At 44.2% G+C, this 24,167-nt stretch overlaps 1 protein-coding gene across 1 annotated transcript in view; it reads right to left on the reverse strand.

The window, feature by feature from the left end:
* LOC124593972 overlaps positions 1 to 23,945 on the reverse strand; it is a 526,982-nt gene extending 503,037 nt beyond the window's left edge. Inside the window, exon 1 of the mRNA XM_047132321.1 lies at positions 23,830 to 23,945. The gene's annotated coding sequence lies outside the window, so the exon portion shown is untranslated. The remainder of the gene's footprint in view (positions 1 to 23,829) is intronic.
* Between the last annotated feature and the right edge of the window lie 222 nt (positions 23,946 to 24,167).

Here is a 24,167-nt window from a genome sequence, read left to right on the forward strand (position 1 = left end):
ACTTACAAGTCACTGGTGCGATCCATCCGAGAGTGTGGGACCCACTTCAAATAGGACTAGGAGAGGATGCTAAAAGTATACAAAGAAGAGCAGCACGAATGGTCACAAGTTTGTTTGACCCATGGGAATGCGTCACAAAGATGCTGACGAAACTAAATTGGCACACAGCTGAAGACAGACGCAAACTATTGAGAGAAAGCCAACTTATAAATTTTCAAGAACCGGCTAGGGCAAAGCCTTCAGGAGTTTACATCACTCAGGTAAAAGTCGGATACTACAAAAAAGAAATAACTTTACTAATCGCTGCTCGCCGTAACATCTCTTTCATTTTTTATTCTAGCCCAATGTAAAAATTCTTCCTGTAGGGCGACGAAGAAATGATGTAAAAAGAGAATTACTCACCGCTAAGTTTTCTTATACACTAGCAACTAGTAGATCCATTATTCGCAGAAGAAAAGGAAAAAAAAATCTTTCTTTCACGTGAGAGAGAGTGGGCGCACTTAACCATGTATTCACTAATGACTGACACTTTCATCTAAAGCGATAGCCACGGGAGACATTACGCTGCATTCTGGCTACTCGTATTTGTACGTAGTCATCAACGCAAATTAATATTACCCACTGCCCTCTCTCGGGAGACTAGAGTCGTGTGTCTTCCTCTATGTGTCACACATATGAAATCGCTAAGGCAGTCAACATTTTCAGTGGTACTTTCACATGAACAATGAAGTATAGAAGTACGGTATTGCAAGTGGCATTACTAAAGACACTACCAAAGGACGAATATCTCCAGTAGGCAGTTCTGTTTTCATCTTCTTTGACTTCTCTCATTACACATTAGTCGTTTGCTCCTTCCTGTAGTCTCGGTTACTCCAACAGAAAGCTGTTAACACCATCTCATCCAATGTTCGATCAATATATAATTTCCATGACAATGAGATTTTCTCGGGGTCCTCGTCAACAGCTTCTTGAGCTACCTTTTACTGCGCATTCTATTGACATACTCCAATCACTGAAGACGTTTGTTCTCTAGTCTGCCCGTTACGGTCTCTGTCACTCCAATTTCGTCCAATATTTTGTATGTTTTAATCTTGTCTCCACGGGTTAAGATGAAAGGCGTACATATAATGGGAAATGGCAGTTTGTTTGAAATGTTTGCAACTATGAGCGTCTTTACGTGTCTGAACACATGACTGATACGTATTCTTTGGCTAACAGAGGTTGTATTTTTAGTAGAACACTAGCAAGCGAGTGCGTCGGTTGCAGAGAGAGTCAGTGTTGAGTCACCGCTGATTGAGGGATTTTGGTAGCGGACGTGCCCTATAGACAATGAATTTTGAGGTGCTCCCTGGTGGGACTGAATATAGAGGATGAATGTTTGCCTCGTGATGACTGGGTGTTGTGTAATGTCCTTAGGTTAGTTAGGTTTAAGTAGTTCTAAGTTCTAGGGGACTGATGGCCATAGATGTTAAGTCCCATAGTGCTCAGAGCCATTTGAACCATTTGATGAATGTTTGATATGGTTTTGTTGACATGCGACACTTGTGGAAAAAGGAAATATGCATTGAGTTTTTATTCGCTGCGAGCGCTAGCTGAGCAATTATTGTAGAGGAAGATCACATTGTGCTTAACAATATCTGTGTTTTGATATCCAGGTCGGATTATCAGTCATGTGTTCAGTACTTATTTTAACATCGCTGACGAGTTGTTTGGGCACATACAGCTTCCAATAACCAAGCTTAAGCGTAAAAGTTTCAACGTACAGGCACACCCTCATAAAATCTTGTTCCACTGTCCCGATGTCCCTTCTTTTATTCGTAAGTGGCCGTATTATTGCCCCTTAAGTAACTACGTTTTCAATAATACTAAGGAGTAGCCTTCTTTTCGTCTATTGACTAACATTATTGTTCCAAATCACACTATGTAGGGGCTTCGTTCATGGATTACCCGCCGGCCGCGGTGGTCTAGGGGTTCAGGCGCTCAGTCCGGAACCGCGGGACTGCTACGGTCGCAGGTTCGAATCCTGCCTCGGGCATGGATGTGTGTGATGTCCTTAGGTTAGTTAGGTTTAAGTATTTCTAAGTTCTAGGGGACCGATGACCACAGATGTTAAGTCCCATAGTGCTCAGAGCCATTTGAACCATTTGAACCATGGATTACCCATCGTTACTTTGGTCTCAGTATCTTTGTTACAGTTACCCTTAATGGACGTTATAGAACTTGCGAGGGGCAGTCAAATGAAAACTAGACAGACGGGAAAACCAGTGTGCATTATTTCAGAAGCAGTCGCCGTAACTGTTAATACATTTGTTCCCCTCTGAGATAAGACAGTCTATGCTTTCATCGAAAAATGTCTTTCTTTGGGCCTCGAAAAATATGGAAATTTCATGAGGAGAGATCAGGAGTGCATGGAGGATGGGTGAGGGCTTCCCAGCGAAATTTCTGCAGTGTAGCTGAAACGACCTTGGCAACACGTGGACCCGCTAGAAGTTTGGCGTAACACCAATTTCTTTTTACGTATCACGCTACTGAAGGTGTCCTACGGTCTAAACACTGCTGCTTGCTGGGGGAAAATTAAAGACAGCGAGTGAATCCGAACCACAACAAGCGTTGAAATATTTTGCATACACAAAGAGTCTGAAAGTCATTAAGTAGCATTAAAAAACCTAATTCTAGGAAATATAGTTGTCGAACACTTACACCCTTCCCTCTCTACCAGAAGAAAGGAAGGAAGATTAGTGTTTAGCGACGCGCCAACGAGAAAGTCTTTAGAAAGGAAAGAAATGCTCGAACACGACAAGGGTAAAGAAGAAATTAGCTGTATCCTTTAAAAGCGATCCACCCCTACATTTGCCTTCAGAGATTTAGAAGAACAACGGAGCACCTGGAGGGCCAGATTAGGGTGTGAACCATGCTCCTATCGAATATGAATCCCGTGTTATCCGTAATACACATCGATCAGTATCGAAAACATATTATTATTATTACTGGTACCAGTCTTGAAAGTTACCATTTTAGCTACCAAACTACACAAACAGAAAACCGGACCTGTGAACTAAAGTTCGTAATTTCTGAGTAGACAGATGCCGAGTGTGATTCGTTAAAACGTTGCTTTCATCCTAAAGTAGAGTCACGTTCACACATCCATTCATAAATAACGTAACTAACCTCAGTGAGTGTACATCAATTTTAGTGAAAGCGTATGCAAACGTGGCACGAAGAGGACCTGATAAATATGCTTGCTGCGTTTCTGGAGGCTGATGAGGCGTGAACTCCACCGTGAGAAACGGTCCATCGGAAATGGAGCGCGGAAATCGGCCGTCGATGTGGTTTTAAGGCTGAAGAGTCAAAGGTGAAACTGGAACGGTGGACTTCCTTTCAGATTAAAATATTAAACAGAGCATCAAGCCGGTAGATTCACTGTACTGTACAACATACTAATTTCTTTACACACATTATGGTGTCAGAATTCGTAGTTAATGAACACATTATAGTTATATTTTCTGATGGACCTGATACTCTGGCGATATCGAGAGCAGTAGGGAAGGGGAATTTCCCAAATTAAGCAAGGTGCATAGCGATAATGGACCACGAGATCGTTCAAAGGGCCATACTTCCATATGACTGGAGAGAATTTGCAAACTCTAACTCATTGTTCTCTCTTGTGTAACTCGCATTCCAGGATTCACCTCTGGTGGATCAGTGTTCAGTCGGAAATATTCAGTGGAATCTCTTCTTCACGATTTCTCTACCAGTTGCGTAAATTCTGTTCTGTCCGTTTTTCTATTTTAACCACTCATATGTTCCTAAGGAGAAGGTGGACAAACAGTATAGTATTTTTCTTGCCGGCTAAAGAAACCTTCTAAAACCGAAACCTCGTCGCAACTCAACATAGTTAAACCGCCGCGCCTGTTTGATTCGCATTTTGCGAGCGGCTCTGTTTAGCAATGATGTGTGTTATGCGAGCAGGTATTTGTAAATGTTAGACAAACAGACAAATCCTGATCTAGGATAATCAGAAGATAGTAGCCCAAAGCCTGTTGCATATGACAAACTCCTGCGCAGTTAATTTAACATTTCCCAGCATACTGCCTCACCGGCACGTTTAAGTGTTCGTTTCTTAAATTATCGTTATTCGTATGTTTTTATGCTGCTCTTCGATTTTATACATCCACGAAACCTGCTTCGTTTCCGCTTACGCTGTTTGGTTAGTGTAAGGTATGAGAGAAATAATAAAAGATAATCACCATCTGCTACGAAACGGCCTAAAACATATTATATAGAAAGTAAATTCTTAAGGTAACGAGCCTTCCTGAATCCAGCGTTGCATATATCCTACACAGGAAGATCGGTACTTTAAACTTGAAGCGTTTTTAAATTAACAGTCCTAAACGTGTCACGCTAAAAGCTGCAGTTGAATATGAATGTTTCGCAAGTAATACAGAAATTACGCAAGCTAAGCGAATTTTTCTGTAACATTTGTCACTGGAATGGAGTATCATTTGCCCTTCAGTTAACTAAGAATTTATTTCCTTAGTACACATCCGAACAAAATTATCTGGACACCCTTATGTAATACAGATTTCACAAGAGGCGGACCCGCCACTGTGAAAGGAGGACGGGAGTACTGTGTTCTCAGTGGACAAATAGTGAGAGGAGAATGGATCTATCAAGAGGGCTCAGTGACTTCGAACGTGGATTGGTCATCTGATGCCACCAGAGTAACAAATCCAACAGCAACATCTCAACCCTTCTAAAGCTGCCCAAGCCGACTGTTGGTGATTTGATTGTGAAGTGGAAACATAATGTGAATAACTCACGCCGTCATGCTTGGTATGACCTTGTACCATCTGACGTAACACCTTGTACTGATTCTTAAAATTTTTGGTTTGTGTTTTGCATATTTACATACTGCAATTGTCTTCCATCAGTGTGTGAGCTCATCTTACTTCTTGTAATACACGTACCTCACGTTCATACGCTTTGTCATACGACGGATCTGAGGATGGCTGAGTGCCATATCGCGTAACTAGAAATAATAAAGTGAGACAAAGACAGACAATTTTGTGTATAAATCTGTAATGAACGGTATCGTGACCGTGACTTAAGGTGTACAGGGTGGTCATAACTAAACTTTCGCTAACAGAGAGGACTGCCATGAAAAACGAGTGAGCGTAGGTCAATGGAATTTTGTGAAACCCTTCGTAAGGACATGCGGAGGAGAAATAACGGACAAACTACTGAAAGAAACAGATTTTAATTTCCACATGAGAGGACTACGTTTGTTAATTGTGTACAATGCTTACGTTCCAGGTTACAAGCGTTGCACAATATGCCACTCATCTGCACCCACGACTGCCTGGAACCGTACAGTTGTTCGCAGCATTTCTCGTACGGTGGACCATGGAAAGTTTAGCCGTCAGGACACAGCTCGTGCACACCTTGAAAATTCTTTACGTCCAGCATTCTCAACCACGGTGATAGCAACTTTAGCAACTTCTTTAACAAGTTGAGCCGCAATTGGCCGTCGGCTTCTCCCACGAGCAATTCCCAAATCGCAAGTTAATTCGAACTTCTCAATAATGTTTTTCATCCTCGGTGTGGGAAGAGGACCTCTCCGTATCCGTTTAATGCATCGATACTGCCAAGAGCAGCAGAACTATTGCTGTGTTTTGATGAAAAATAAATGGTTCAAATGGCTCTGAGCACTATGGGACTTAACTTCTGAGGTCATCAGTCCCCTAGAACGTAGAACTTCTTAAACTAACTAACCTAAGGACATCACACACATCCATGCCCGAGGCAGGATTCGAACATACGACCGTGGCGGTCGCGAGGTTCCAGACTGTAGCGCCTAGAACCGCTAGGCCACTCCGACCGGCTTTTGATAAAAGAGATTTATGAGTAACGCCCTGCTCATCTTGACCAGACCCTTGTTTACTGTCTCCAACTGTATGCGTACTGATGCTTATACTTCAGCCTTGCGTCGCCGTATCGGTACCGTCGTCTAACGGCAAATCATGACACTAACACGACTAACAGCGCAAACCCTGCAGCACACTGTCTCAACAACATTCCTATAATGTTGAGTAAATAGTTTTTTGTCTACACTGGCTTTAAGTAGGGAAAGTTCCGTTTTACACTACTGGCCATTAAAATTGCTACACCACGAAGATGACGTGATACAGACAAGAAATACAACCGACAGGAAGAAGATGCTGTGATATGCAAATGATTAGCTTTTCAGAGCATTCACATAAGGTTGGCGCCGGTGGCGACACCTAAAACGTGCTGACATGAGGAAAGTTTCCAACCGATTTCTCATACATAAACAGCAGTTGACGGCGTTGCCTGGTGAAACGTTATTGTGATGCCTCGTGTAAGGAGGAGAAATGCGTACCATCGCGTTTCCGACTTTGATAAAGATCGGATTGTAGCCTATCGCGATTGCGGTTTATCGTATCGCGACATTGCTGCTCGCGTTGGTCGAGATCCAATGACTGTTAGCAGAAAATGGTATCGGTGGGTTCAGGAGGGTAATACGGAACGCCGTGCTGGATCCCAACGTCCTCGTATCACTAGCAGTCGAAATGACAGGCATCTTATCCGCATGGCTGTAACGAATCGTGAAGCCACGGCTCGATCCCTGAGTCAACAGATAGGGACGTCTGCAAGACAACAACCATCTGCACGAGCAGTTCGACTACGTTTGCAGCAGCATGGACTATCAGCTCGGAGACCATGGCTGCGGTTACCCTTGACGCTGCATCACAGGCAGGGGAGCCTGCGATGGTGTACTCAACGACGAGCCTGGGTGCACGAATGGCAAAACGTTATGTTTTCGGATGAATCCAGGTTCTGTGTACAGCATCTTGATGGTCGCATCTGTGTTTGACGACATCGCGGTGAACGCACATTGGAAACGTGTATTCGTCATCGCCATACTGGCGTATCACCTGGCGTGATGGTATGGGGTGCCATTGGTTACACGTCTCGGTCACCTCTTGTTCGCATTGAAGGCACTTTGAACAGTGGACGTTACATTTCAGATGTGTTACGACCCGTGGCTCTACCCTTCATTCGGCCCCTGCGAAACCCTACATTTCAGCAGGATAATGCACGACCGCATGTTGCACGTCCTGTACGGGCCTTTCTGGATACAGAAAATGTTCGACTGCTGCCCTGGCCAGCACATTCTCCAGATCTCTCACCAATTGAAAATGTCTGGTCAATGGTGGCCGAGCAACTGGCTCGTAATAATACGCCAGTCACTACTCTTGGCGAACTGTGATATCGTGTTGAAGCTGCATGGGCAGCTGTACTTGTACACGCCATCCAAGCTCTGTTTGACTCAATTCCCAGGTGTATCAAGGCCGTTATTACGGCCAGAGGTGGCTGTTCTGGGTACTATTTCTCAGGATCTATGCACCGAAATTGCGTGAAAATGTAATTGCATGTCAGTTCTAGTATAATATATTCGTCCAATGAATACCCGTTTATCATGTGCATTTCTTCTTGGTGTGACAATTTTAATGGCCAGTATTGAAGTCATCCCGTATTACGATATTCACATAACAATTCTTCTTTCTTGGTTGTCTTTAACTCCTAAGCAAACATGCATCTCATCTAAAAGAACACTCAGAGTTGCATGTCGCAATGGTCTAACGACCTGAAAGATCCACTTATTCCTGGATTCTAAAGCAAAAATTGAAATGCAGGCTGGGAGGTGCATATTCTTTGCCTAAATCGACTGAAGTGGATGCTGATACGAGCAAGACCCGTATCCTTCCCTATCCTTCCCCAATCCGAGCGATTGATGCGTCTCTAACAATCAAGCCGTTGATGGGTAGTAATCCCCAATCTTCGTTCCTTTCTTGTAACTCTTACATGATCGTATAGTCATCAAACGTTGCCGATCACGCTATTAGTTTGTGATACACCTCAGTCCTGAAATAGTCGACAAATATCATGACAATTTTATCAAGAAAGCAACTAAAAGTCACAGCGTAAAAACAGCTGTACCAGAAGAATGTAAATAAATGAGTAGAGTAACTACACTTAGCTTCCACTGGAAATTTCCTTCATGTGATGTTAAGCACACATAAACACAACAACTAAGATTTAAGTTGGTGAACCGCTAGCAGTAATGGTTGTGGCACTAGATTCTTGTCTGTATCAGTGAGGACGGCGAGGAGTCGTGGCCAGGGTGGCAGCAGTCAAAGAAAAGCCGTAAGCTCTTCCAGGAAAGCACAAGGGCTTTTACAAAAGTATGACAGCTTTGCTTGTGAGCGTAGGCGGTGGCATCTTGCCATAAAGTCAGCCCACGAGGGCGGCCCGGTCTTCAGCAGGACAATGGCCAGTGACCTGCATTCTGGAAACGTATTTTGCACCTCGGGTGTGCGACCGACAGATGGGCGCCGTGGTTTACTATTTGCTTTGGGAAGGAGAGCGTTGTCCGCCGCGGCAGTGGAATCCTCGCGCGTTTCTCTGGCACCAAGTTTAGCCGGGGGGAGAGCATAGATTTTGGCGGGGACACTTTCTCATTGGAGTAATACCACTGTGCCGTGTCTAGATGGGCTATCTGGCGCGGTGTCATAAGTACTCCATAGGTGCAATTTGCGCGTCCAGCTTGAAAAGTAGTGGGGACAATTTTTGGCGTCACTACGTGGATTTGATGTTGAGGAGGGAGGAGAGGAGAGATTGTCGAGGTATTCGGTAGATGTCCACCGTAGAGAACAGTCTGGGCAGTTCGCCAGAGGTACGCTGTATGCTCAGCAAATTGTCGGAGAGCAGATACAGAGCCTTGGTGTTTTCGGCACGCCAGCCCTGATTCTCTGCACAGATCGCGGCGTGGGTACGCTTGTCGCGGCCTTTGCAGTTGCGCACCTACAGTCAGTGTGCACATCACTCATTGGGCAGTTCAGCGGTGAACAAATCGTCAGCTCAGGCCTATTAGCAATCTTTGACTGAGGAATTATTAATCACTGCAGCGAGTCCATCTGAGCTGCGGCCCTGTATTTCAAAGGATGCACATTGTATTGCCGTTCAGCTAGAGGTTTACAATCTCGGTCAGTACCTCACATATAGCCAGAAAGCGTTGTTGCTATTATGTTAAGGGAGGCATCGCTCTAACTCCACCCCTTCCCCATTTAATAACTTTTCCAACTATCAGCATCATCTGTCACCATGTATTTTGTTCCGCTGTTTTTTTTTTTTTTTTGTACACTAATTCTGCAAAAGCACTTTTTGGATTTGTAATGAACTAGGTCCGAAAAGAGCAATATTGTATTTCAGTGCCCTGTTCATCCTGACGATTTGAACTGTAATAAATTTTTGTGATCTTAGATACATAATAAGGATACAAAACCTTACAAAGGGACGATTAAAAGTTTCTGTGTGAGGACATTGCTGCAGCGTACATGCAACGTAGTCCGAATCCGATGCGGGTGTAAAGGGTGGTCGTAAACTGTTTGAATAGCTTGTAAGCTTGTTACAGGTGAGGTTGTGCGGGAAATAATTATTAAGAAGAAAATTCGATATGTTGCTCCGTTTTCGAGTTAATTAGCATTAAAGTTAGACAATGACGTCATTGCACACACGAATTCAAGGACTTGTACGCGTTAAAAGGCAGTAATGCACATACATCTGTGCGTCTGTGGGCTATCACTTGTTGAAATGCTCATTACCAGTTAAAACGTGCCTTTTTCGTAAGTGTTAAACTTAAGCTATGCGAACAAATGCTACGTTTGTTCGGTCTGAAGAAATCAAACGATGCACACGTTTGGGACTCTGTCCGTGGCAGGTAGCTTGAATTTGCACACGCAACTTCCTGAGGGGCTAACTTAAAACCTAAATAACTCAGATACGGCGCAAGCCTAACGAGATTTTTCCTTAATAATTGTTTCTCATGACAGCTTCCCCTGCAACTGCATTACAAGCTTTTCATGCTGTTTCTGACCACGCTGTATAAGCACTGACATGTAAGCAAGGAATTAGTGTGCCATTCTTGTCTTTCCGACGTGCGTACGGCAAATGCAGAAACGTGAACTATGGCGACGTTATTATCAAATGCGTTGAAGCAGTAGCTGAGTGCTGTTATTATTTTCTTGGCTGCTGAATGACGAACATAGGTGGACACCTACAGGAGAATGAAGAAGAACGTGTATGGACATGGTGTCTGTTGAAAACCGCCGGCCGCTGTGGCCGAGCGTTTCTAGGCGCTTCAGTCCGGACCGCGCTGCTGCTACGGTCGCGGGTTCGAATCCTGCCTCGGGTATGGATGTGTGTGATGTCCTTAGGTTAGTTAGGTTTAAGTAGTTATAAGTCTAGGGGACTGATAACCTCAGATGATAAGTCCCATAGTGCTCAGAGCCATTTGAACCATTTTTTTTTGTCGGAAACCACATTTATGGAAAACAGCGACAGGGGGTGCTCCTGCTTCATGACAATTCACGTCCCCATATCTCAAAAGCTGTAACACAGAAGTTACGCCAACTCAACTGGGGGACACTCGATCACCCGCTCTAATGTAGTCCTGGCCTCTCGCCATGCGATTACCACGCCTTGAAGGGTCGACGATTCCTATCGGATGAGGATGTCGAGCAGGCAGTTACGGACTTCTGCACGCAGCAGAACGCTATGGTTTACCAAATGGGTATCTTCATCCTGGTGCGTCACTGGGATGACTGTTTCAATGATCACGGCGATTTTGCCTGATTGGCACACCGATTCCGGACTGTACGGCCTACGAACGGAAAGGTTTTGATCGCACCTCATATAAATACACTGCTCGCCGTTACAATTGCAGCATTATGAAGACGACATGAAACAAACGTCATACCGGTACGACATGCTTGGATATGCAAACGATTAGCATTTCAGCACACTCGTACATGCTATACGCAAGGAAAGATTACGCAGCGGGTTTCTCGTTCATTAACTTTAACTGTGTGGAGTCGCTCGAAGCACCGTGGTTACGCGTCATTGGCTATCCGTATCGTAACAGGAGATGAAACGTGGTGCTACCAGTACCAACTGGAGAGCAAGCGAAAAACAGTGGCGTGGAATTCATCGTCCCATAGTCCCAAAAAATGTCGGCTGACGAAATGCAAGATTAAGACGTTATTGATCGTGTTTTTCGACAACGAAGGCTTGACTCGCCTTAAATTTCCAATCGAGAGAGGCGGGGAAGACGGACAGGATGCCACTGGTTCAAAAATGGTTCAAATGGCTCTGAGCACTATGGGACTTAACATCTATGGTCATCAGTCCCCTAGAACTTAGAACTACTTGAACCTAACTAACCTAAGGACATCACACAACACCCAGCCATCACGAGGCAGAGAAAATCCCTGACCCCGCCGGGAATCGAACCCGGGAACCCGGGCGTGGGAAGCGAGAACGCTACCGCACGACCACGAGATGCGGGCAGATGCCACTGGGTGTCGATTGGTCTCCGGATTGTATCGGTAGCACCAAGTCTTATCTATTGTGTCGTTGCGGATATCCAAGAATGCGTGATCACGGTACCTCGAGCAATTTTACAAGATGCGTTTCCTGGCACTTTCCAGAAGATCTAAAAGCGAATTCTGGAGTGTGTTGTAGCTTTGAAGGCCAGTAAAGCTATTTTGTTCTTAACTCTTGTCTCCTAATTGTTTTGAGGCCACTCATCAAACTTTTCAGACGCACCTTCTACTTCCGTGGTATTGCTCGTAGCATTGGTCAGGATCTCATCAAAGTCACGTGAACATGGAATCGATTGGTTCAGAAACGCAGTTCTCAGTTCCACGAAGGATCTCAATGGCCCCAAACGTCTAATCCCGAAGAGGACAAATTCATTGCTGGCTCGGCGATATAGTTAGGTCAGGAAACGGACTTGTTTGCAATAAGACAGGATAACGAAGGACCACGTGTTATCCATTCACTCCTGACGTATCTCGATACAGAATGTGTGCAACTGTCGCACAGGCCTGGTCTCTCGCCCACGGCAAACATTTGATCCAGAGACTAGCACGCCACTATTCGCTAGCCACTGCTTGGTCGTTGCGTAGAAGGAGTATGAATTCGTGGTGTTGCTATTTCGATGGCGAGGAGTGTAAATTCGAAAATTAATATTAACTTATTCATAGTGGACATGTAGAATTAAACGATACATAATATAATAAAACGTCCGACCCCGGAGACTCATTACGCTTTAACCGTATTGGGTAGTAGCCCCATCAAAGCATTGGACAATTTAAGTAACAAGCATACCCTTATAAAGCGATCTTAAGGATAACAGTTCAGACGAAGGTCTCGAAAGGCTGAATAATTTCATGGGTAAGAAGGGTTTACCAAGGCCGCTGTATACCTGATCGGCAACAACGCGCCGTCTCAGCAGTGTCCTCTGGGAGCGGAGCGGCGAATTCCCACAGCGCCACAGGACCGCCCGCCGTCTGTCTCGGCGAACAATGTGTGCAGGAGTGGGAGGGAGGGGACCGCCAGAGACGCCGTTACCAGGCAACGTCGACGACCTCCTCCAACAGCTCCGGCGTCATCCTCACCAGGAAGCGCAGCCGCCTTTTGTTGCACCACATTTTTTTGTGCTTCCATCTGATCTAAATGCAGTGCGAGTCGCCATTACAAATTCGACACGCTCTCTCTGCACTTCAAGCCCCAACTGAACGACGCCTCGCGCAGATGTTTTGCGCCGGATTTACATACACTCCCCATCTGCAGCCGATCCGTCTTTTGTACCGCTTGGTGGGGGCATGGATGTTTATATTCATTTATTTATTTATTCTGACTTGCATAGGGCCAGCAGGCCCTCTCTTGCATTGGCCCAGGATTTCAGACATTCAATACCTAATTTACAGCATAGTTTCCTAAGAAATAGCAATTTCAGTACGACAAATTTTATATAATGATTTGAGTGTCTGAAGTGACAATGTGAGTAAATACACTACTGGGCATTAGAATTGCTACCCCAAGAAGAAATGGAGATGATAATATTCATTGGACAAATATATTATACATGAACTGACATGTGATTACATTTTCACGCAGTTTGGGCGCACAGATCCTGAGAAATCAGTACCCAGAACAACCACCTCTTGCCGTAATAAAGGCCTTGATACGCCTGGGCATTGAGTCAAACAGAGCTTGGATGGCGTGTACAGGTACACCAGCCATTGCAGCTTCAACGCGATACCACAGTTCATCAAGAGTAGTGACTGGCGTATTGTGACGAGCCAGTTGCTCGGCTACCATTGACCAGACATTTTCAATTGGTGAGAGATCTGGAGGATGTGCTGGCCAGGGCAGCAGTCAAACATTTTCTGTATCCAGAAAGGCTCGTACAGGACCTGCAACATGCGGTCGTGCATTATCCTGCTGAAATGTAGGGCTTCGCAGGGATCGAATGAAGGGTAGAGCCACGGGTCGTAACACATCTGAAATGTAACGTCCACTGTTCTAAGTGCCGTCAATGCGAACAAGAGGTGACCGATATGTGTAACCAATGGCACCCCATACCATCACGCCAGATGATACGCCAGTATGGCGATGACGAATACGCGCTTCCAATGTGCGTTCACCGCGATTTCGCCAAACACGGATGCGACCATCATGATGCTGTAAACAGAACCTGGATTCATCCGAAAAAATGACGTTTTGCCATTCGTGCACCCAGGTTCGTCGTTGAGTACACCATCGCAGGCGTTCCTGTCTGTGATGCAGCGTCAAGGGTAACCGCAACCATGGTCTCCGAGCTGATAGTCCATTCTGCTGCAAACGTCGTCGAACTGTTCGTGCAGATTATTGTTGTCTTGCAAACGTCCCATCTGTTGACTCAGGGATCGAGACGTGGCTGCACGATTCGTTACAGCCATGCGGATAAGATGCCTGTCATTTCGACTGCTAGTGATACGAGGACGTTGGGATCCAGCATGGCGTTCCGTATTACCCTCCTGAACCCGCCGATACCATTTTCTGCTAACAGTCATTGTATCTCGACCAACGCGAGCAGCAATGTCGCAATACGATAAACCGCAATCGCGATAGGCTACAATCCGACCTTTATCAAAGACGTAAAAAGTGATGGTACGCATTTCTCCTCCTTACGCGAGGCATTACAACAACGTTTCACCAGGCAACGCCGGTCAACTGCTGTTTGTGTATGAGAAATTGGTTGGAAACTTTCCTCATGTCAGCACGTTGTAGGTGTCGCCAGAGGCGCCGACATTGTGTGGATGCTCTGAAAAGCTAATCACTTGCATATCACAACATCTTCTTCCTGTCGGTTAAATTTCGCGCCTTCAGCACGTCATCTTCGTGGTGTAGCAATTTTAATGGCCAGTAGCGTAGTACTGACTATGAACTAGTAAAGTTAATCCTGGCAGTAGCTGTACTACTGCAACTGCTGCCACTACTAATGATAATAGTAATAATAATAAGATGAAGGACAAGAAGAGTAAGAAGAATGACAATAGTAGTGACAATAATAACAAAAATGATAGTGGCATGTATAAAAAGAATTTATCGGTGTACAGGATAAATGTTTTCTGATCTAGTGGATTATAGGAGAAAGGAAATTCAAGGAGACTGTACCAGCTAAGAATATCGGGAAAACAGGAGGTCTGGTTGGAAAGAAGGATGTACAAGTGTAACGAGTGCTTTTTCCAAAGTCGGGTTCTTGCTATGAGAAGGACTTCGAGAAAGTGGCTGAACGATGGAGTGGGACGGAAAGGATTTTGCTCTTATGACAACGGGTGTTTCTGCCATAAGAGCGTTAAGGATGAGCCTGTGTGTCTATAACTAAAAATTCTGAGACCCTGAATTCGATCCCTGTATATCCTATGTCTCCCACTGAGATCTGCTGTGGCATCTACCAGCGCTTCATGTACACAGAATACGGAAGTTCTCCGTGGTTCCTGTTCCTCGTTGCATTTTAGCTCCCCTTCCACTCCCCTCCACTCCTTATCCAGATCAGTTGACTATTAAGTCGGAAGATATCAAGGAGTATACCAACACCAACACAATCGTGCCAAGTGAAATACCTGTTGATTTTTGCGAACATTTCATTCTTATTTTAGAAAATGTCATAAAAAGAGTTAACGGTTCGTACAGATGCTATACACAACATTCATCTTAGTATAGAGGCACAACGGCCATAATTTTATTATTCGTTATCTACGGTAATGTCTATCCCAGTGTTGTGCAAACTCGTTTTCCGGTGGCTGAATATTTGACAGCTACTCTGCAGAAACTGCTATTGTGCTCTCGTGCTTAACGTTACTGGGTAAAACTGTGTAAGTCCTCTGTTGTTCTGCTGCATAGAACATCAGATTTTCTTGAGAATGGTAACAGGGGTCACTAAATGCTGATAGGACAAGTGAGAAGCTTCTTGAACATTTCTGAATAAACAATCAGCTTTGTCAAGGTGAAAAGCTTCATATTAATCAGTAAAGCGAATGACACTATCACCCAATTTATCTGTTTACCTCGGCCTAGCTCATGATCTAGGTCGGTAAATTGGCATTATTTCACTATGAAAGGAAAGTAATAGCTGTATGCAGAGTGTGCGACATTGGCATGGCTCTAACTCCTGCGCAATCTGGACACCCGCGCATCTATACCGATGGGAAGGATAGGTAGCGTTCCACACGTGTACGTAGTGGTGCATCCGCATTGTTTTCATACTAACCCAGAACCCCAAAAGATGATCAGTGTGACACTCGTCGGAACGACGTAGTATTTCAGCGCTGCCACCCGACATGATTTCATGAACAGTAAATAGTGGTGACACCTTTCCCTTTTTTAAAAAAAAAGGGGAGAGAGAGAGAGAGAGAGAGAGAGAGAGAGAGAGAGAGAGAGAGAGAGAGCAATCGGTATCGACATGCCAGTCAGAACGGTTCAACTCCATCCTAGTCTTTCTTGTTCTAATGAAAGCTTCTCCTCCCTGTCCAATGATCGCGAATCGATGGGACGTTAAACTATTACGTTTCTTCTTATAGAACTATTTTGATCTGCACTCTTGATCAATTTAGTCAGTAAATAAAGACTTCGTACACACGTTGTTCTATACATATAAAAAACTATACATTGCTTGAAATAGACAGTACTGAAAGCGAGTTAAAAATAAAACAGTGGACCCACACCTTCACAAAGCATTCAGTCGTTCATTAGACTACAAACATCGGCAAATAACTGTCAGAGGATTCTTTTTTGCTTTTACAAGCACAAAAATAAGATGTCCAGAAATAATTTGCTCATGATTGCGACACTTTTTTTTTTTTTTTTCAGTAGTCCAGAATGTTCAAATGTGTGTGAATTCCTAAGGGACCAAACTGCTGCGGTCATCGGTCCCTAGACTTACACACTACTTAAACTAACTTATGCTAAGAAAAACAAACACACCCATGCCCGAGGGTGGACTCGAACCTCCGGCGGGGGGGCCGCGCAATCCTTGACATGGCGCCTCAAACCGCGCGGCCACTCCGCGCGGCTTTTCTCAGTACTATATGGTTTCACGAAGGATACAGAAATCAATTAAGATACATCAAAACAACGGTAGACTGCCACTCCCTGTTTCAGCATTGCTGTTATATGTATTACCCTATAAAAGACGACTCGTTTGAAGCTTCTATGTAGTGTGAAATGCATCGAATTTTACAACTGGAGCTGAAATACAAGCTGCTAACTTTTTATAATTTAAGACTGCTATGGTGTTTATTTTTGCTCATATACAATGTTACACCTCCTTAACTTATAAAAAGACTACGAAGAATTTTATCTACAACAATTAATTCTCTTACTTTACTTCTCCACAGATTAGAGAATAGTTCATTTCTACACGGAATTACGGACTGGGGAACTTGAGAACATTTATTAGTCATCTTTCATACTTTTCTGGACAAACTGCGAATTGATTTTAAAAACCCACTTGGTTACTCAGACATGCAAGTAATATGCGCTGAAAACATAAACTACAGAATGGAAATTCTTCAGAACCATGAATCAGAAGACTAAGGAAACAAAAAGAGATCAAATAGGAAAAAAAAAACTGATATCAATCTTACAACGAAACAACGGTAGGCCCATTACAGACACAAGGTGCCGGCCGCTGTGACCGAGCAGTTCTACGCGCATCAGTCTGGAACCGCGCTGATGCTACGGTCGCAGGTTAGAATCCTGCCTCGGGCATGGATGTGTGTGATGTCCTTAGGTTAGTTAGGTTTAAGTAGTTCTAAGTCTAGGGGACTGATGACCTCAGACGTTAAGATCCATAGTGCCTGGAGTCATTTGAACAGACACGAGGAGATTTCGTAATTTACCCATGTAAAACTGCACAACAAGATTGGCGCGGTGCCAGAAGAGGGACAGGTTCTGTGTTTCCTGTAGAACCAATTTTGCAGTGTTACCGTTAACATGTGCATCTCGTAGTGTGCGAATGAAATGGCGCGGCGATGCGAAACTTACGCCGGAGTTGAAGAACATGGTATAGTACAATTCTTGTGAGAAAAACGTCTAAATTGCACACAAATTCAGCTTGAAATTCTGGCGCTGCATGCACCAAATGCAACGTCGCGTCCCGCTGTAGAGGAATGGTGCCAGCAATCTGACCACGGCCGCACAGACGTGACTGATGCCGAGCGGGAAGGAAGGCCAACGATATCGACCACAGAGGACAATGTCAAGGCAATCTAGGAACTGATTCGCAACAAACTGCAGATTTTTCGACGATGAAGACATTCACACAGTGGCTCTCGAAGGCTGTATGAAGAGGGAGCAGATATCTGTCGTCGAGGAACGGAACGATTTGTAGATTGATCCGACTTTTGATCACAGAGACTTGGTGACTATGTTGAAAAACAGTGTCATGTATCTGTTTCGCTTCGAGATGTACTGCAGCATGTAGTAAAAGTTACTTGGCCTGCCATAATAATGTGTAACTTACTTTTTGAAGTCTTCTCGTATTATTGGAAACAGCAGACTGCAGTGGCATGATCACTTGATGAGAATAGGTAAATGCAGAGCAGCAACAAAGCACTTTCGGCACTGGGAAACGACCAACAGCAGTCCAAGGGAGCGGTAGCCAGAGACAGTGAAAACAGCGGTGGAGAAAATGAGCTGTACCTAAGAAGATGTCACGGATCAGAAACTGTACTATGACAGGAAGAAACATCGATAGCTCGTGCATCACACCCGCGAAGCTGATGTGGGGAAACGATGTTAATTCAAGTAATAGCGACGACAGTGCAAAATCGTTTAACAGTTTATCTCCCTCGCATATGAAAACAGGCATGATCCTCCTTTACGAAATATTGGAACGATTGTAAGAATCATGCACTACAGGCTACCAGTTGGTTTCCCTTGACAGCAAGGATGAGACAGTATGTGCTACGTTAATTAATAGGTGGCATGCTAGGGAAACACAACTGATTAATTATTAATTAAAAATGAAAAAATAAAAAATGAAAAACATTTGACAGATACGTATGATCTGGTATAATCCATCATTGTTCCAGTTATTGGGACAGAAAAATAGTTATTCCTTCTACGACCTTGGAATTGAAGTATTATATCAGTATATAGAATACAAAATTTTGTAAGGATGAATTTTTGGCAGGAATGAGAGAGGCTGCATGGAAGCAAACAATTCCAATTTGTCTCATACTACACCGGTCCCTGAGCCTACACATTACTTAATTTAACTTAAACTAACTTACGCTAAGGACAACGCACACACCCATGCCCGAGGGAGGACTTGAGCCTCCTACGGGGGCAGCCGGGCGAACCGTGACAAGGCGCGACAGACCGCTCGGCTACCCCGCGCGGCGGAAATATGAATAAAGCTCGTAAAAGTATTATGGGAAATCCGTTACGTGCTAGCGATTGAATTGTGGTGATCGAACAACTAAGTGTTTATTTCTGTCACGTCTTTCTTCAATATGCCGGCCGGAGTGGCCGAGCGGTTCTAGGCGCTACAGACTGGAGCCGCACGACCGCTACGGTCGCAGGTTCGAATCCTGCCTCGGGCATGGATGTGTGTGATGTCCTTACGTTAGTTAGGTTTAAGTAGTTCTAAGTTCTAGGGGACTGATGACCTGAGCAGTTAAGTCCCATAGTGCTCAGAGCCATTTGAACCATTTTCTTCACTATATTCATATTCAGCTCATATCTTTGTTTTCAATTTTAGTTGCCGCGCGCTTGTTAAGCTCATATGTTGTTTCTTAAATTTTGCACATTTTTGTTTCTCCACTTCTCCCGTTACAGACCTGCTAAGGACCAATATAAGTCATTAAGTTATCTTTACGATTTCTCCTATTACTCCTTCATCTACTCACATTTTTCGTTCTTTTTTTCTGCTACACCATTACATATTTCTGTTCAATAATTTAATTCAATGACATTTCCTACCGGTAGTCCTTTTGCTCGAAATATTGGAATGACTGTAAAAATCATATCTACAACGGGAACCTACATATTCAGATGTGGATATCTTTTCGTAGACTTAGCTTCACTTTGTTACAAAACCAGGTGTCTGGCGGGAGTGATAGGAAACGCGAGAGAGGTTTACACATCTGTCCACGGTTGCTAGCAGGAAATGCTAAACCTGAGAAGAATATCTAACAACAGTGTATCATGTCCCTCGCATATGAAAACGTGCTGAATCCTCCCCTCCGCTATCTTTCGTCTGTATATTTTGTTGCCGCAAGGAAAAGGAACAACTTCTTGAAGTAAGACAATCTTTGTTGCCAACTTTTTTTCTATTTATTGACAACGACGCGTTTCTCCCTCGTGGGACATCTTCAGATTTACGTGACAAGTAACGTGATGAGCCAACTTCAGTCCTTTAACGCCGTATACGATATGTTGGCTGACGACATTACTTCATATGTTAACCTGAAGATGCTTCACAAGGGCGAAGCGCCTCATTGCCAATAAATAGATAAAAAAATTGGCAACCAAGACTGTCTTATACCAAGAAATTCATAACCCGTTACTGTATCAGGCGCCCAGTTTTACTTGAAAAAGATGTAACCAAAATGTTACTACAGTCAGAGTGCAGTTGGCTAACTTTCATCGATAGGTGTTGCTTTTTTTCCTCAATTTATTGCCATTGAAATTGTGGAGACCATGTTGGTACAGTCAGGAATATGTCACAGTGTCGACAGGCGAACGAACCTCGCCCTTTTCAATTTTGACACCATTCCACCATTTGATCGCAGAGTCACAAAGAAGAGTGTCTGCAGAAGAAGGGCGATCAGAATTAGAAAGACCGCCACCCCCTTTGCACTGTCTTCTCAGGGCGAACTGAATGCAGATTAAGTCAGCCTTTGCTGTGCGCTCTTAATTGGTACCGTCCACAAAATAAGACCGTAAGTGTGCAAATAATGGTGTAATTACGCAGAAGAATCAACCTCTGTGTTAACTGCACGTGTGTAGAGAGATAGGGAAAGTTTGATGCAGAAAGTCATTTTGATACAATCTGCAGTGACACATACTGACATCCGCCTTACTTCAGACACTAGCTACAGCTACAATGATTTGTACTTTAAATAAAATACTGACTACTTTTGAAAGTGGCTAGTAACTGTGATCCGTTTTCTGAATTCTATTCTTCCGCCGAATGCGAATTAATTTCTCCGTGCATCGGAACGTCTCAGTTCAAGAAAGAGAGAGAGTGAGGTTGTGAAGGAGCTGGATGCGGCGGAAGGGAGGAGAGCTAGAAATGGAAAGGGGGGGGGGGGAATCGAGAAGGTTGGTGGAAGGGGAAGAGGGATGGATCCATAAGTAGGGGTATCACTTGAGTGACGGGCGCTAACTGATACCTCCCAGGAATGTCCGCTAGTGTTTATCATTTACTGTGAGTTGAACGGTCTTGAAACTTAGGTGTATCCTTCGTAAAAAATCTTTACCCTAAGGTTGGCAACAACTCTAGACTGAGTATTTTTAGCGTAGAGGTCACAGTGTAATTTGTTGTCAATGGGAGTAGGGTTAGAGCTACGATCTTGAAAAGAAAAGTAGAATGAAGAATGTGTGTACTTGTGTAACACAGTGAAAAACAAAAGGAGAGAAGGAGGAGAAGGGGTAGAAGGGGGGAAGAAGAAGAATAACTAAAACTAGAACTCCCTTCAGGTTTTGTTTTTTTCTCTTTTTTGGTCATGTCAGGGACTATTTTAAGCTTGTAAAGTATCGGCACGAAGATAAGCAACTGGAAGTACTCCATGAAGTGGGAGACAAAATTTCTGTATCAAGAACCAGCAGGAAAAGCAGACAAAAAGTGCATTGGTTTGGAATGAATAAATAACATACTAACATAAAAACTTTGCTACGATTATGGAAAACGATTAGAGTACCAACAATTTGGATGAACAACCTATGAGAAGTTTATGTTGCCTGAAGTGATCTGTATTTCTTGTTATAGACTCTTGGTGATTTATACTCCAGTACCTGGGTTGTTAGATCAGTGATGTAGGAACGCAGACATCTGGCCATCAGCTTCGACATGGCAATAATGCAAGATGACTACATTTCAAATAATTAAAGGGGAAATGCCCCCACCGACAGCTAGGTTATTACAGATGGAACACAAGCTAAAATTGGACTAGGATGCTAGTGCAAAACAGCGGTGTTCTTTTTGAAGAAGTCATTCCGGATTTGCCTCATACAGTTTAAGGAAACCACGGTAAACCTAAATCTGGATGGATGGACGCGGATTCGATACCCGTTTCTCTGGGATGCGAGTCCAGGACTTAAAGCATTGTGTCATTTTTCTCTGGAAAGTAACGAAATGTGAATATACCAGTACATCACAGAAACTTTGCTGAAAGGCCATTTGTGGATACGCAGATGTGTATGTTTACAATACGCGAGAATGCGCTATTAATCACGCTAGGAGCAACTGTCTAGGAAAAATCTGAATGAATGTAGCAGATATGCGGGATTGGTCACAGGCTGATGAGCCAGTCACCGCGCAACACCTTTGTTAATTCGAAGAAGAGAAGAAATTAAGATTGCACCATATTTCAATCACACTGAGTTACCGTGGAAGGTGTCAACTGAGACCTAGCCGTGGATGCTTCCTTGGTCAGATCTTCCCGGACGCGGGAAGACGCTAGGATTAACACCGTGGTCTAACGGCAGCGACGCTAACCATTTCTTATTCTCATTTTGTTCGTTGTCGTCATTTGGTCTGGACGGACGTCACGTGACACCCCTTCAATTCATTGCTGAATACTTCACTCAGGTTTTTTCCCTCCTTTTTCTGCAAAGAACACCCCCAGCCCTCTGACCGCACGCACTGAACTACCGTTCCGGCACCATTACACCGCGAGCTGCAGCTGAATTAGATAAAACGCTGTTTCATAGTCGTCATCGAGGAAGATGCGCTCATACAATAATGTTACTGGCGATATTCTAGTAAAGGTTTATTTTAACAGTTCAACTTTCGATCAAGCACTACTCGATGGCATATATAATCATTTTGCAGTATCAATGAATACAATTTTCTTTAGGGAATTAACAACAACATTCCGATACTGAAAATATAATATGATAAGGTAAAACGACGGTTACGATTAATATTTAGTTAGAATGATTCAGTCAGTAACAAATAATCACAATTAATAGAGTACATCCACATACAATGCATTTCAGACGATCACACGTTGGTTTGGAGTGATAAAATGAAGTATGAATGATGGGAAAATCAGAAACTTTCAACGCAGACTTACTGCTGGTTGTTCTTTCCGCATGCCTTTCGCACTTGGAACAGGAAAGAGACTAAATCACAGTGTTTTTAAAACACTGAAAGGTGATTTGATAACTAAAGATGTAGTAAGGCTGCTTTTTTCGTAAGAAAAGAGAGCCTCTAGTGAGTGTTTTTCTATTGCTATCAGTTTCTCTTTCTTTAAATCACTCTTTTCTCACCCCCCCCCCCCACCGCCCTCTCACGCACTCTCTCTCTCTCTCTCTCTCTCTCTCTCTCTCACACACACACACACACACACACACACACACACAAAAACAAACCCTCACAGATATAAACAAACGTATAAGCACATTTATGCACCTTAATACTCGAAGGCAAGGTACAGCAGATGGAAATTTAGGAAGAGGGAAGTGCTGAAGGCAGCAAAGAGGAGAGGAGTTTGATGTGAAGAGAGATTGCCAGAAGATAAAACATTAAGAAGTTTGGTCTCATCCGCTGTTGCAAATTACACGTGAAATTGTTTTGCAGACTTAAACAGTGACTGACCGGGAGATACAGTGCTGTGTTTGAGATTACTCGTATTCAAATGGAGCAGTGTTCAAATACCTGTGGAGATGCTGAAAGATAGCTTTTCGAGGTTTCCCTAACTTAGTTCAAGTGAATACCCGGAAGCACGATATATTCCCTGCCACTTGAGGTTGGTATCCACGACACCTATCAAGCTCTCTATCTCGTACTCTTTCTTTTTATATTTAAGTCTTTGACAACCGGCACTGGCCAATTTGCGTACACTATTTTTTATGGTTTATTTGGTTTATTAGGCTGTAGTAGAAGTTAAGGAACGGAAATCACAGCAATTAGAAGATAGTCTCTCAGAGACAACAAACTCGTCGATACGCTTCATATAAAGTATTCTCCAGAAGCAAACTGGCATACTGCTCACTGTTTCAGATATTGTGCTGAACACACTTTGACACGGGTCGGCTGAAACTTTGGAAGGGTATAACACCACGACGCGGACTGTAAACACGCAATGAGCTTACGAGGATGCACAAGTTTCACAATTTCGACGGACGCTGGGATCACGAGCAAAGTGACCCCACGACGAGGGGCCGGCACGCGTCGCGACGTACCTTGTGAGTAGGGTCACATGTCCTGCGACGCCGGAGGGGCGTCGAACGGTGGCGGAGCAGCGCGCGTCAGGCGAGCGGTCGGTCGTGGAGACGCCACTCGGCGGTTGCCGTGGAGAGGGACGCGCAGCGACTGGACGCGACGCCGGCTCCCACAGTGGGAAAGGGCGGCCGGCGCGCGCGCGCTCTGGCGGCCGGCGGGCGAAGCTGCAGCGCGTGCCTGGGTGTCGGCGGCCGTATGCCAACAGCCCGCGGCGGCGCGCCGCCGGCCGTGTCAAAGCCCTCCGCCGGAGCGGCGAGTCTCATCTCTCCTGATCGCTACTTCTTTTTTACTGTTTCCT

This window comes from Schistocerca americana, chromosome 2 (genome assembly GCF_021461395.2).
Source record: "Schistocerca americana isolate TAMUIC-IGC-003095 chromosome 2, iqSchAmer2.1, whole genome shotgun sequence".
Taxonomy (NCBI): Eukaryota; Metazoa; Arthropoda; class Insecta; order Orthoptera; family Acrididae; genus Schistocerca; species Schistocerca americana.